A 9,358-nucleotide genomic window follows, 5' to 3' on the forward strand; every position below is an offset into this window, starting at 1 on the left:
GAGCTATTTGGCCACTAAAGCAACTAATCAAGCCATTCAAAATGGTACCGGGGGAGTAATCGGAAAGAAGAAAAAAGAAGATGTGGCAATAGTTGATTCAGGATCATGGTTTGGACCGAGGGGCCCGCCATACCATTATACCCAGCCTCGACCTCATCACCAAACCTACACCCAAACCCCATATAATCCACCCCAGCATTACTACCCATCACCAAGCCCTCAGATTTCTGTCCACCACGCCCATTCATATACCCAACCTCCTCCCTATTCACAATGGCGAGCACCAGCCCCATGAAACACCTACCCAGCTCCACAAAATGCTTACCCACCCCCACGAGCCTACCGAAACCCTACCGGTCCAGGTTTTCGACCCAGCCCAGCATTCAAAAATGAAAGGTTGCAGCGCAAGAAAACTATCACCCCGTTGGGGGAGTCTTATACCAGTTTGTTCCAGAGATTGAGATAGTTGGATATGCTAAGGCCAATTGAGTCGAAATTGCCAAACCCTCCTCCCAAAAATCTTGATTACTCTTTGAGATGTGAATATTATTCTGGTACTCTGGGGCATGATACGGAGAAGTGCTGGCACTTGAAAAGTGCCATCCAGGAGCTCATCGATACAAACCGGATTGAAGTCCGAACTCCGGAGGCACCCAACATCAACCAGAACCCACTGCCAACCCATGATGAGACAAACATGATCGAGATAGTACACAGGGGGGGGGGAACCCAAAAAGCCATCGCAATCTATTATGATGATTCGGTCCAGTGAGCTCAAGCCGGCCAAAGGAAATATTGTCACAAAAGCAATGGTTGAAGGAGAAGTGAACAAGTTGAGCATAACAAAAGGTGAACCTTCTGAGGTAGTTGAGAAGAGATCCACAAGTGATGCAAAGTCAAAAGTGATTATGCCGGGGTTGGCAAACAAGCCTATCATAATTGTGGAGGGTGCCGCACGGACCCTGTCATCATCAAGCCTGTAACCCAGTTGCCGGTAGTCAACACCAAGGCTGTCCCCTGGAGCTATGAATGGGTGATAGTAACTTACAAGGGGAAAGAAGTGAAAGAAGAAGTCAATGAGGCCCAAGGGTTAACTCGTTCGGGGAGATGCTTTTCCCCGGAAGAGTTGAGAAAAGCTAAAGCACCCAGAGATAATCCAGTTCTAGTGAAGAAAGCAGTCACTGAGGAAGAAGCGGAGGAAGTTTTGAGAAAAATGAAGGTACAAGATTACTCCATCGTGGAGCAGCTGAGAAAGACGCCCGCTCAGATTTTCTTGCTATCATTATTGATCCACTCAGATGAGCATCGTCGAGCCGTGATGAAAATTCTGAACGAAGCTCATGTCCCCGACAAAATTTTAGCGAACCATCTGGAGAAGATCTCCAACAAAATATTTGAGGTAAACAGGGTCACTTTCTGCGATGATGAGTTTCCTATGGAAGGTACTGAACACAACAGAGCTCTCTATCTTACGGTAAAATGTGAAGATTCTGTGGTTACCAGGGTGTTAGTTGACAATGGTTCCAGTGCAAACACTTTCCCTCTCTCTACTCTGAACAAGTTGAAAGTTAATGATGACAGGATTCACAAGAACAGCATATGCATTCGAGGGTTTGACGGTGGAGGGAAAGACTCGATCGGTGATATAGTGCTGGAACTAACAATAGGACCGGTGGAATTCACCATGGAGTTCCAGGTACTAGATGTAGCCGTCTCTTACAACTTGCTGTTAGGTCGGCCTTGGATACATGCCGCCAAAGAAGTCCCATCCACTTTGCACCAGATGGTCAAGTTCGAATGGAATAGACAGGAGATCGTCGTGCATGGCGAGGAGAATTTGTGTGCTCATAGTGATGCCTCTTTCCCGTTTATTGAGGCTGAAGATGACAAAGGGCCTTGGGTCTACCAAGTTTTTGAAACAGTGCCGGTCGAGAAGATTCCAGAGGGGAAATGTGTTCCAACTCCAAAGATAGCCTCTGCATCCGTCATGGTGGCCTCTGAAATGCTGAAAAACGGCTTTGTGCCAGGTAAAGGTCTGGGTGCATCCCTGCAGGGTATCACACAGCCAGTGTCCCTCCCTGAAAACTTGGGTACGTTTGATCTTGGATTCAAACCTACAGCGGCAGATGTGAAAAGGGCTAAAAGGTTGAAATAGAAGGCGTGGGCACTTCCGAAGCCTATCCCGCGTCTCTCCAAGTCTTTTGTCAAGCCCGGTGCCAGGAAACGCCCAGTGACGACAGTCCCGAGTTCTGTGGTTGACATTGGTGAAGAGTTAGTTGAAAGGTTCCAGAGGTTGTTTGATGATGTGAACATGGTAGAAGTTGGAGAAGGTTCTAGCAAAGCAGACGTGCAGTTCGTCGGGCCGAATGTAAAGCTTAACAATTGGAAGGCTACTCCTCTCCCTACCCGGAAGGAGTCTTGGTAGTTTGTTTTGTTTTCCATTCTATTTGGGTCATTCCAGGGTTGTGACCCAGATTTTTATTTTCCGCTTGTTGATGTACAAACCCTGTTATCCTTTATTTTCAATGAAATGCAATTTCCCTTTTCCATCATTCCTGATAGCTCTTATTTTTGTTTTTCTTTTCTTCTTTGTACAGTTCTTTTTATGCTGGTTTCAATGACATGACATGCATGAGGAATCCTCGGCCAAGTCTTAAAAGTCAATCTAATTCTGAAATAATAATCCAAGAAATAGAGTGCGATGATGAATCAGAATATGATGAGGATGAGGCCTTTGAAGAGATTAGTAAGGAACTAAATCACTTTGAAGAAAAACCCAAGCCTAATCTGAATGATACGGAAGCAATCAATCTAGGGGACCCAGATAATGTCAGAGAAACTAAGATAAGTGTCCATCTTGAACCGCAAATCAGGGAAGAAATAATTAAAGCATTGTTCGAGTATAAGGATATTTTTGCATGGTCGTATGATGACATGCCAGGTTTGAGTACCGATTTGGTGGTCCACAAATTGCCAATTGATCCAGCATTCCCTCCCGTTAAGCAGAAGTTGAGAAAGTTCAAAACTGACATGAGTGTGAAGATTAAAGAAGAAGTCACAAAGCAGCTTGATGCAAAAGTCATTCGATTCACGCGGTATCCCACGTGGTTAGCCAATGTTGTGCCTGTGCCGAGAAAGATGGTGTGTGTTGATTACCGTGACCTCAACAAAGCAAGTCCAAAGGACAATTTCCCATTGCCAAATATCCACATTTTGATTGATAATTGTGCCAAGCATGAGATTGGGTCTTTCGTGGACTGCTATGCGGGGTATCATCAGATCTTAATGGATGAGGAAGATGCAGAGAAGACGACATTTATCACGCCATGGGGAACATATTGCTACCGGGTCATGCCGTTCGGCTTGAAAAATGTTGGGGCAACTTACATGAGGGAAATGACCACCATATTCCACGACATGATACACAAGGAGATTGAGGTCTACGTGGATGATGTAATCATAAAGTCCAGGAAGCAGTCTGACCACGTCAGGGACCTGAGAAAATTTTTCCAGAGGCTCCGCAGGTACAATCTTAAGCTCAACCCTGCAAAGTGTGCATTCGGTGTTTCGTCGGGCAAGTTGTTAGGCTTCATAGTCAGTCGGCGGGGCATCGAGCTGGACCCGTCAAAAATCAAGGCTATCCCGGAATTACCACCGCCAAAGAACAAGACTGAGGTGATGAGTCTGTTAGGGAGGTTGAACTACATCAGCAGGTTTATTGCTCAACTGACGACAACCTGTGAGCCCATCTTCAAGTTGCTAAAGAAGGATGCTGCGGTCAAATGGACCAATGAGTGCCAAGAAGCATTCGATAAGATCAAGGAGTATTTATCAAACCCACCTGTGTTGGTACCGCCGGAACCAGGGAGACCGTTGATTCTTTATCTGACAGTCCTGGATAATTCATTTGGCTGCGTGTTGGGTCAACATGACATCACTGGCCGGAAAGAGCAGGCCATTTATTATCTCAGCAAGAAGTTCACATCCTATGAGGTTAAGTATACTCCCCTTGAGAGGACATGTAGCGCCCTGACTTGGGTGGCACAGAAGTTGAAGCACTATTTGTCATCCTATACTACTTACCTCATTTCTCGCCTGGATCCTCTAAAGTATATCTTTCAGAAGCCTATGCCCACAGGAAGACTCGCAAAGTGGCAGATTTTGCTCACAGAATTTGACATCGTCTATGTGACTCGGACGGCAATGAAAGCCCAAGCTTTGGCTGATCACTTGGCCGAGAACCCGGTGGATGAAGAATATGAGCCGTTGAAGACTTATTTTCCTAATGAAGAGGTAATGCATATTGAGGAGGTCGAGCAGGATGAGAAGCCCAGTTGGAAACTTTTCTTTGATGGGGTTGCTAACATGAAAGGTGTTGGAATAGGAGCTGTGCTCATTTCTGAAACAGGGCACCACTACCCTGTCACAGCTCAACTTCGTTTCTATTGTACCAATAACATGGCTGAGTACGAAGCATGCATTTTAGGTTTAAGATTAGCTGTGGACATGGGAGTCCAGGAAGTGCTGGTTTTGGGAGATTCAGATCTGTTAGTGCACCAGATTCAGGGAGAATGGGAGACTCGAGATTTGAAGCTCATACCATATCGACAATGTCTGCAGGATCTTTGTCAGCAGTTCAGATCAGTGGAATTCAGGCATATCCCTAGGATCCATAATGAGGTTGCTGATGCCTTGGCTACTCTGGCGTCAATGTTACATCATCCAGATAAGGCTTATATCGACCCATTGCATATTCAGGTCTGTGATCAGCATGCTTACCATAACATGGTAGAAGAAGAACTCGATGGTGAGCCGTGGTTCCATGATATCAAGGAATACATCAGGATGGGGGTATATCCGGTGCAAGCCACAGGTGATCAAAAGAGAACAATTCGACGATTGGCAAGTGGATTCTTCTTAAGCGGAGGAGTCTTGTACAAAAGAACTCCAGATCTCAGATTGTTGAGATGCATGGATGCTAAGCAAGCCACGATCATCATGACTGAAGTACATTCAGGAGTTTGCGGGCCCCATATGAGTGGCTATGTTTTGGCAAAGAAAATTCTTCGAGCAGGCTATTATTGGCTTACCATGGAGCGAGATTGTATCAGCTTTGTGCGGAAGTGTCATCAATGCCAGGTGCACGGTGATTTGATCCATTCTCCCCCATCTGAACAACACAAAATGTCCGCACCTTGGCCCTTTGTTGCTTGGGGCATGGATGTCATCGGACCAATCGAGCCAGCAGCATCCAATGGGCACAGGTTCATTCTGGTGGCCATCGATTATTTCACTAAGTGGGTTGAGGCTATGACTTTCAAATCTGTGACCAAGAAACCAGTGGTTGACTTTGTTCATTCAAACATCATTCGTCGGTTTGGAATTCCAAAGGTAATTATCACGGACAATGGTGCAAATCTTAACAGTCATTTGATGAAGGAAGTATGTCAGCAGTTCAGGATTATGCACCGAAATTCCACTCTGTATCGTCCCAAAACGGAGCGGTTGAGGCAACCAACAAGAACATAAAGAAGATACTTCGAAAGATGGTGCAAGGTTCTAGGCAATGGCATGAAAAATTGCCTTTTGCGTTGCTGGGTTATCGCACTACTGTTCGCACTTCAGTAGGTGCAACTCCTTATTTGTTGGTGTATGGTACTGAAGCAGTGATACCTGCGGAGGTTGAGATTCCATCCATTCGAATTGTTGCTGAAGCAGAGATTGATGATGATGAGTGGGTCAAAACTCGGTTGGAGCAATTAAGTCTGATTGATGAGAAAAGACTGGCAACAGTATGTCACGGCTAGTTGTATCAAAAGAGAATGGCCAGAGCATACAACAAGAAGGTGCGTCCCCAGAAATTTGAAGTGGGTCAGTTGCTATTGAAACGCATCCTCCCACATCAGGCGGAAGCAAAAGGCAAGTTTGCCCCAAATTGGCAGGGGCCGTTCGTGGTAACGAGAGTGTTGTCCAATGGTGCTTTGTATTTAACAGATATAGAAGGCAAGTGTGTAGACATGGCTATCAATGCTGATGCGGTCAAAAGATATTATGTATGATTCCTTTGGTTTAAATTGTGTTCATTTGTACTTGGCATGTTTTGAAGGTTGAAATGACGAAGGCATTTTATTCTGCTATCTAAACACTTAATCCATTGTTACCCCTTTGAGCCTTATTTGTTTTCTTTCATACCCCTCTTTTGGAATCAGTAGCAAAGATCAGAAACACAGAGACATGTTAAAGAGAGAGAGAAAATGAAAAGAGAAGAAGAGAGAAGAGAGAAAGGAGAATAATGAAAAAATGATGAATGAAAAAAAAGAGAAATAAAGAAAAAGAGAGAGAAAGAAAAGAAGGAGAAAAGAGAAGAAGAAAGTACAAAGAAAAACAAAGCAACTCATATGTCATGAACTACGTTCGACCTGATTCCTTTTAAGGATACGTAGGCAGCCTTATGGTTCGGTCCCACCAAAGTAAAAATCCAAAAGTCCCCAAGCAAAGAAACTGGGGCAGAAAGTTGTGGTTGTTGTAAGAAATCTGATTCTAAGAGTTGTAATTTTGAACCCATTCAAGTTGTTTTGAGCCTTTTGATATCCTTTCTTTCTAACCCTATCCAAAAGCCCACATTACGGTCCAAAGAAAGACCTTCCGATCAGTCTTCGAGAGATGCCAGGTTGAGCAAGTAAAGGTGTGATTCATATCAGGGGCAACACTCCGTTCTGAGCAGGATAAATGAAAAATGAGAGTCTTATTGGTGAAAACCCTCACGGGCACCGTAAGGCGACGGAAAGCTGAGAGAAATTAAAAAATGAGAGAGTCTTATTGGTGAAAACCCTCACGAGCACCGTAAGGCGACAGTGAGTTGAGAGATGAATAAATGAGAGAGGTTTGCTGGTGAAAACCCGTTAGGGCACCGCAAGCCGACTAAGGTTGTGGACTTTGCAAAGGAATCGGACTATCGGGACCCCAGGCCCAAAGTGTGAAGACTGAAAGAGGATTGACTGAATGGACTAGGCTGATTAATCCAAAATGCATGTCATGATCATTGATGCTAGCAGCCTCACTCAGATAAGTCCTTTTTCCTTTTTCAAATTATTCTTCTGTTTGATTTTTCTTCTCTATTCATAACTCTCGAAGTCATTGCATTTCATTTCCTTTTGGGTTTACTCCTCTAAGGCTTTTTCATGTTAGCCTTGCAAAGCAAAAGAAAGGATCGCAAAGCTTACTACCAACTTCTAAAATTGCACAAAGCAAAGTGCGGCCAAAACATACCAGAGATAGCATGATGCAAAGTGAAAATAAGGTGTCAGCGAAAGTTCCATTGGGCGAATGGTTTGGGAATCTTGTGGGAGATACAGAAGTTCAGGTAGAAAGGTCAAAAATGTAAAACAACAGGTTGGGTATAGAGCACTCGGGTCATTCAGGGTCCTACGGTTGAGATTCAGTCAGAAAGTCAAACAATTCTTGGCCAGTTCAAAGCAGCCAGTTAGAGCAAAGCACGGCAATGGGGGGCCACCTTCAGCAAGAATGCCACAAACTAACCACCACGTTTTTCAAACTGACAAGACTTTTCTTTGATTGAAACAGGGGCAGAAAATTTCGTTTGTTTCGGAGAAACCCTCCATAAGGAAAGCAAGTGCCAGACAGGCTCGGAAGTAAGCTCCAGTACCCTCTTGGATAGCAGGATTTAGTAGTTTTAAGGTCCTCGCAAATGACAAGGTCTGACGAGAGGTCTACTTTTGGGAAATGTAATTTGGCATTTAAGTTTTCACTTTTGAAATGAGGCTTGGTTTGAAATTTTCAGGATAAAAGAATTTAATTTAGAATTTATTTTGATAACAAGAATCAATTAACACTCACAGATGTTCCCAATATCACACTGGGGCAGAAAAATTTCTTTTGTTTTGTCTGTTTTGTTGAAATCAAGCACCCACCTAAAGAACAAGGGGAGACAGTGCAAGGGAAAGCAGTTCAAGTGTTGGTAATCAGGCGCCCACCTGGAGAACAAAGGGAAAGCGATTCAAGTATTGATAATCAGGAGCCCACCTGGAGAACAAAGGGAAAGCAGTTCAAGTGTCGGTAATCAGGCGCCCACCTGGAGAACAAAGGGAAAGCAGTTCAAGTGTTGGAAATCAGGCGCCTACCTAGAGAACAAAAGGAAAGCGATTCAAGTGTTGGTAATCAGGAGCCCACCGGGAGAACAAAGGGAAATCAGTTCAAGTGTTGGAAATCAGGCGCCCACCTGGAGAACAAAGGGAAAGCAATTCAAGTGTTGGTAATCAGGCACTCACCTGAAAAACAAAGGGAAAGTAATTCAAGTGCTGGTAATCAGGCGCCCATGTGGAGAACAAAGGGAAAGCAGTTCAAGTTTTGGAAATCAGGCGCCCACCTGGAGAACAAAGGGAAAGCAGTTCAAGTATTGGAAATCAGGCGCCCACCTGGAGAACAAAAGGAAAGCAGTTCTAGTGTTGGAAATCAGGCGCCCACCTGGAGAACAAAGGGAAAGCAGCTCAAGTTTTGGAAATCAGGCGCCCACCTGGAGAACAAAGGGAAAGTAGTTCAAGTGTTGAAATCAGGAGCCCACCTGGAGAACAAAGAGAAACAGTTCAAGTGTCAAGGAAAAACAGTGCAAACGTTGGTAATCAGGCACCCACCTAGAGAACAAAGGAAGCGTAGCAATGTTCAAAGGAAGACAGCAATCAGGAGCCCACCTGGAGAACAAAGGGAAAACAGTTCAAGTTTCAAGGAAAACAGTGCAAGTATTGGCAATCAGGCACCACTTGGAGAACAAGGAGAAGGCAGTCCAAGTTTCGAAGGAATACAGTTTAAATATTTGCAATCAGGTGCCACCTGGAGAATAAAGGAATTCACTTCAAAATGCAATTCAAATCAGCAACAAAGGAAACTCACCTGGAAAGTATAAGTCAGCAGGGCAGCAGAAACTGCAAGATCAAGTTTGAAGATATAGATAGGATTGTTGTAACTCGTAGATCATAGCTTAGTCCAGTTTCTTTTATTTTGTCTTGTTGCAACAAGGGGTTCAGCAAGCAGCAGCAACAACAGTGAAATCACAGCTTCCTGGTAGTCACAGCTACCGAAACTTCCCGAACTACACTGACCTGATTCCTTTATAGCCAAGGATATGTAGGCAACCTCGGAAGCAGGGTGCGGTCAAATTTTTCAAAAATGCTTCCCACGGAGTATTCAAACGGGCAAAAATCGCTCGTATCCGCTCACTTTATCTTTGCACGAAAACTCTTCGTGTTTCCGAGCAAAGAGGGGCAACTGTGAGCACGTGATTTTTGCCCTATATGAATTACTCCTATAAAATTCAAGAAAATAAAATTTTTCCATTATTTGA

The 9,358-nt window shown here is 44.3% G+C and overlaps 1 pseudogene; it reads left to right on the forward strand.

Moving 5' to 3' along the window:
* On the forward strand, positions 753-6,059 carry LOC109230025 (annotated as a pseudogene).

Source organism: Nicotiana attenuata, chromosome 7 (assembly GCF_001879085.1).
Source record: "Nicotiana attenuata strain UT chromosome 7, NIATTr2, whole genome shotgun sequence".
Classification (NCBI taxonomy): Eukaryota; Viridiplantae; Streptophyta; class Magnoliopsida; order Solanales; family Solanaceae; genus Nicotiana; species Nicotiana attenuata.